Here is a 6,733-nt window from a genome sequence, read left to right on the forward strand (position 1 = left end):
ATTTCCATACATTTAGCACTCTGCTATTTTTTTTTTTAAGAAATCTCAGTGCACCCGTAAGGTAACAAAGGGCAAACTCACCCACTGGTATGTTATCCCTCCCTCTGCAGACACCTAATACCACACTCAGTGATGTGCACGAGAACACAACCATCTTTCTAATCCCTAGTCTCTCCACCCACAAATGGGACTGGCAGTGGCCAGAAGGACTCCAGCCAGCTTTCGCTGTTCTACTGTTCAGAGGCTTCCGAAGGCAAAGGCTGCAAGACTGATCAGGCTTGAAAATGGCACCTCACTGGGAAACTAATGCAATGCGATTTTGGGAAAGAAAATACCAAATAGCAAACCCCTTCTCAGTGGAATTACATGAGAAACCACTATGTGGAGCCAGCCACTAATTATTTGGCTGATGAGGAAACTGGATTCAAACAAGCTTGTTTTCAAAATTTCAGGTGCTTGTGCTTACCCCATTGCCTTTTGCTTTGCCTCTCTCAAAAGTCTGGACATGGGACAAGTTGCTGCAATGTAAATCAGATGCATAAACCCACGGGTGAACTTAGAAAGACACATCTCTTCCCTGTCTTTGGGAGAGGACTCTCCACCAGGTTTCCCCAGCCTGTGCGTGTAGCTTCTTCCTGTGCTTCCACCTACCTTATTCATTGTTTTGCTCCCATCTAGCCTAAACTCTTGTGGCCTGTGAAACAGTACTACAAGTTTCTGAGACTAAACAAGAGAACAGAGTGTAGCTTGAATATCATTACTGACCACATGCTGTGGTTTGTGTACATCATCTGGCGGATGCAGAGCCTCTTCAGCGGCTCAATTAGGATAGAATTTGATTTAGAAAACAGAATAGCTTCTAGATAATGCGTATATTCAAAAGGCTGGAAAATACAATAAACTTCTCCAATCTTAGGCATGATAGAGGTAATGTCAAGTGTTAGGGAAGGGGGCAGCAAGAAATGCACACAGCAAGGAAACCTTATCTGTTACACAAGACTTCCTCTACTGATGATCCATAATGAGAATTTATAGACTAAAAGTTCAAACTTGGTTTTGCACTGCAAACTTTCCTCACCGTTTACTCCATTACTTAATGTGAATGCTTCTCTGTGTCTCCAATACTGAGTTTAGAGGGTTCGTTACAGGCAGACAAATGACGGATATAGCAAGATGTAGGCACTTTTTGTTGGTAAGAAACTCAAGGAAAGAAGAATCTCTAAAGTAACTCAGTTTTTTGTAGTAATGTGAGATTTATATGCCTTATGTCTCCACTATCTCAAAGGGCAGAGAGAACTGAAATACACAATAGAAAAATTCTGGCACCCTCAGCAACCATCTCAGATGAATTTAGTGTTTGACACATGCAGCAAGAAACCACAGAGAAAAGATGCATGCTGTTGGTACTAGGAATCGCAGACCATCTGCTCAGGAGTGTTACTTAAACACAGTAATCTTTTGTAGAGCACTCAATTGCAGAGGGAAGTCTTCTGGATATACTGATGAGCAGCTAGGAAGAATGGCATTTGGATCTATAAGCAGCATGAGGCACAGAGTCTCTACCATGCAGTATATTCAGCTATGTAGTCCAAGCCTTAAGCATAGCTTGTGCATGCTGTGATATTATCATGAAAGAATTTGAGAATGTATATATATATTTCTTCCCGTAGCATTCATTCTCTGGATTTCTCCATCGATGGGAAGAAATACAACCTATTGACAGGCAATCACCCACATAAATTCTTCAAGTTATCGAGCTCAGGCTGCCTATACAATTCACACCTGCAAACGGCATTCACTGAACCTGTTAAACTACCTAAAGTAGCCAGAAAGGCATGTGGGAGGCAAGAGGTGTAAATTACCCCTAGAGAGTCTCGGGTTTTTCATGAATAAACAGCCCAACAGTCATTAACCTCGCTGCAAAGAAGTGTCTTGAAAATTGGGTATTCAGCACGATGCTCTGTTAGTCTCTCCTATCAAGTGGAACATTCCCAAGGAAATAATTCAATATTCATTCAGGATAAACAACTTGAACACAAACCTGTATCTTCCATATCTGAGTGTGTCCCAATATTGCTATGCTGCAGAGCTAATCTCCTACTTTTCCTTAGGCTCAGTGATTCTCCCCCCACCCCCACCCCCCACCCCTTGAATACAAAAGGGAAGTCTTGCAAGTATAAATTGAAGCGAGTCCACCTGCAAGTCCCCTGTGACTTGACAATGAGGCTGGACACAACACCAGGCTGTACACAGGCTTTTTGCTACCCAGCTTCTCAGCCAGTGTCCTATGGGCAGAGCCCACAGTTTGAACCATTCGTTCTTCCCTCCATCAGCAAGGTCTGGCTTGGGCTAGACGAAAAAGTCAGGTGTACTTTCATTCCAGTGGGAGCCCTGGGTCTCCCTGGGTTTGATAAGATACTTCCTGACCTATTCAGGCTCTGGGGTTTTAAAAGCCCAGGTTTTTTGTGGCCTTATTTGGGGGAGCTCTGACCTTCCCACTGCAGAGAGAAAACTTCTGTCCAGCCATCCAGTAAAACCCATCCTCCCAAGTTGTTCACACCCAGTCAGCCCCGAGGCTTGATCGTCCACAGCAGCTCTGAATTTGGGAGCCTCCTACAAAAATTGGACACAAATGACTGTCTCTACCTGTGCTGACATTGCAACTTTAGCAGATTCACGCTAGAGCCCCTCAGCAGACACCTAAGCTGTTACAGCCCTGGAGAGAAATAACAACCACAGCTGCTTTGTCTCGTCTGACAAAGAGCAATCATAACCAACTTCAGCAGAAAGGATAAAATGAGAGTGTTTTGAATGTAAATTGGATTAATAAATTACATTGCTGGTTTGTTACAGAGATGCAAAAGTTATGTGTTAGAGGAGCCATTTCTGTGTAACAAATGTCTGAAGGAACATTGTTCACGGTTCAGGAATCACCAAAGAACAACCCACTGTGCCTTGATTTAAGCCTTCAAGTACTGTCCTTCAAAAAGCAGAGTATCTTGTAAACGTGTAGCATTGCAGCTTAAATAAGTAGCAGCCTAGAGTGATGAAAGGGTTATTTTTTATTCTAGCATTTCAAGTAGTTTTAGGAAGCAGTCATTCACTTTTCTGTCTTAATAAAGCTTGTCCTACTTAGAGGTGACAAAAACCGTTTGTTAGGAGGTGGCAGGCTGTACCTGAGCTCTGCTTGGGTTGCAGGAGGCAAAAAGGGCGGCTGAGCAGGGCGCAGGGGCAGGCTGGGAGAGAGCTGGCAGGGCTCAGTGCTGAGGGAAGGGAAAAGAACCAGAAGAAGAGAAAGAGGGGCAAAACTCTAAGGAAGGGGCAGGAAAGCAGACTGTAAGGGATGAGCATAGATTTAAAATCAACAAAAACCACTTCCTTCCAAAATCTCCTCAGAGAGACCAAATCTCTGGATTACTGTCTTTGCTCTCAGCAAGCAGGTCCAAGGCTCCTTTGCAAAACAGTCACTCCTCCTCGCCCCACCATCTCCTCCCTGTGGATGACAATGTCCTTATGTTACCAGCTCCTACATTAATTCCGTGACCTTAGGAGCATAGCTAGGAGTCACTGCGATACCTTTTGTTGTTTCATTTAGGAGTCTTACGAACTTACGTTAAAAGTTATTGCTCTTCCAAACGGAAATGCAAAGGAAGTAAAGGAGCAGAGATTGCATGTCCAGCCTCACCACATTATTCCGTGTGTTTTGCTGCTCTCTTTCATTACACGACCATGTGCTTGTTTCCAAAGGATCCTTACCACAGCCAGAGTAGTGCAGGGAGATTTAGGCTTTTTTTTTTTTTTTTTTTTTTTTTTTTTTCCCTCCCAGAGGCTGGCATTAAATAATACGTAAGGCCAGGGATTGCATAAATAATAACCAGATTAGACTGTTGGATATAGAGTTAACATTTAAGGAAGGCAATACAGCATCAGGCCCCTGCTTAGAAGAAAATAAAAGAGCCAACCAGTTCCTTGCAGCTGGAACAAATTTGAACAGTGCTTAATGATGTGAAGACACACTCCGAGTCCCAACATGTCTGCTTGTCTGTTTAGATAGTTAAGAAAGCTGAACGTCAGCCTAGAGGTGCCTCTGCAGTCTGCCAAAACAAGCGAAGAAGTCTAAACTGATGAGACCCCTAAACACTGCAGCCTACTAAGTGTCTGCTTGGGATTGCTCCTGTGGTGGGCACATTGGCGGAATCAAACTGCTCACAGCTGATCGCCACTTGTTTTCTGCTCCACAGGGGACACTTGGGAATAGCTCAGCAGATGGCTGGGCTCTCAGGCAGCAGCCTGGCTGTGGGTAATGGGTGCGAGTTGAATTTTTTCTAGTTCGGTGTTAAATTTTCCCCACTTCTTAATATCCTCTATGAAATGCTAGAATAGCATTTAGCATTTAGAACATTCCATTTAGCATTGCTATGCTGTTCTTACAGCTGTGTTTGAAGTTACTGGAAATCATGCTTTGAACATGAGAAATGCTGTGTAATGCTAAGAACGCTTGACAACAATCTGGTACTTGATATTTACCGGACACTTCAACAGTTTCAGCCTGAATCTCTTAGTTCTCCTACTGTAGAAATTATAAGATGCGTAATGCCATTGCTGTGCTGCAAGAGTAAGTTAATTAATGTGTGAGGAAGCTGGGTACCATGGAGGGAGAAGAGCAGAAGCTCTCATAAGTGTTACCACTTTATGCAGTGGAGGATAACAAATAGAATAAGGAAGGCCTGAGGCTGTATGTGGAATAAACAGGGCAAAAGGCAGCACTGTAATTGTACAGCAGGGCACAAGCCCTCTGGAAAAACGGTTTGTGGCTAAGCAGTTAAAGGCAGGAGAATAGCGTCTATATAGAGCAGGGCACATTGCAGTTGGAGGAGTATTTCTTAGGTTTGGAGAACTCATAGTGTTAGCATTTTTTACTGCATGAGGAAGGGGAAGAGGGTGTGCTTTTAGCACGAATGCTGCTATCCCACCTCCTGATGAGCTTCTGCAGGTGAGCACCCACCACACTGCCATGTTTAAAGGTCCTGTAGAATTGCACTTTCTTATTTGTGTGTGTAGGTCACAGCAGTGACCGTTTCCTTGCTTTCTGTTGTACTTCCCGAACACTTGTAATCTCTTAGTGAAAAGGGTACCTATGGCGTGGTCCGGCTCCAGCCCCACAGCCTCCTCTCCTTTCCGCTCACCCGATATGTTAATAGCTTAAGCACCTCTGATAACTCCAACACTACGTATATGCTGAGTATCAACTAATCTCTTCAGAGACACAGTGAAAGAAAACAGAGACATTGTACAGGGGTTCCTATTGTGCTCAAGCACAGTATTGCTGTGCTTGATGAGCACAGTAAACCTGCAGATCTGAGGAAAACAATGACTAGGCCTTGTTCTTGTGCCTGTTTCCTTTTCGGTGGGTTGAGATCAGAATCGGTTTAAGTATAGGGGCTTTAAACCACAAATCCTCTCTCCTAAACAGCAAAACTGAGTGTCCTTTAGTTAAATTAGCCACCTATGATACAGAAGCAAGCCCTTCTGTTCTGCTCAAGCTTTCTGTACCTCTCAAATCTTCTCCAAAGCTCTTGAGATTAATATTTTACAAGTTCTTATGTCAATTAGGTCAAATACTAACCTCATTATTCTCCTGTTTAAAGATTTCCAAACTCTCTTTCTGCAGATGTATCTAACTATTTGGTTTCGCTAAGCTGTAGCTGTCCTGTTTTCCTGGAGTGATGTTGTCGTTCAGCAGCATTGCCAGGCAGCATGTGGCCAGCGTGGACTCACTGAGTCCTTCAGGTGGGAAGGGACCCCAGGAGGTCTTTACTCCCACCTGCTGCTCATGGCAGCGTCAGCTCTGAAGTCAGATCAGGCTGCTCGGGGCTTTGTCTGGTCAGTCTTTAAACACCCTCAAGGATGGAGACTGCACAACCTCTCTGGGCAGCCTGCTACACCGCTTGGCTGTCCTCATGGGGAGCAAGTTTCTCCTTATGTCACATATGAATGAACGTCTCTCATTTTCAGCAATGCCCGTTGCCTCTTGTCCTCCCTCCCACCACTGTGAAGAGCCTGTTTTCTCGGTGGCGCTGCTCTAAGTGCTGGTGGGCTGCTGCCGGTTTTCCCCTGAAGCTGCCTCCTCTCCAGGCTGAAGAAGCCCCATTCCATCAGTCCCACCTCACAGAGCACATGCTCCAGCTCCCGACTGTCTGGGTCAACTCCGGCAGGATGAAGGAGATACCTCCTGCACTCCCAAGACAGCTGACTGGAAGACCTAGAAACACTCTGACTTTCCTTTAAGGTGATTCCTGCATATTGTCAAGCTGTGGTGAAGGCTGAGGTCCCTGCAGTACACTGAGGCCATTGTAAGAGCCCACAAACAGCACCCACCGCTTGTGCTTGCCACCCTTCCTGCAAAACCGAAATCCAAGAGCCTGTGTTTCATCAGCAGCAGCAGGTGAGAGTGGTTCTTGGTGTGGACAGGAAGAAGTGGTGTCACGGGGCGCGTCAGGGGTCCATAAGGAGGCCTGCTCTGTGAGGTGAAGTGTAGAAACAAATTCGGAGCCGCAGTCCGAGGGCGCTGGGCGGGCCCTGTCCGAGTCCGAGCGCCCTGGGGGCCCGGCACTGGGCGGGCCGGGATTTTCCTGCGGTCTGTGCCACTTTGTGCCACGTCGGGAATATTCTCCGTCAGAAATTTAACCATTTCCCCGTGCACCCGCCGAAGCACCCTGCGCATCCCGCCCAG

This window comes from Leptosomus discolor, chromosome 4 (genome assembly GCF_034619465.1).
Source record: "Leptosomus discolor isolate bLepDis1 chromosome 4, bLepDis1.hap2, whole genome shotgun sequence".
NCBI classification, from domain to species: Eukaryota; Metazoa; Chordata; class Aves; order Leptosomiformes; family Leptosomidae; genus Leptosomus; species Leptosomus discolor.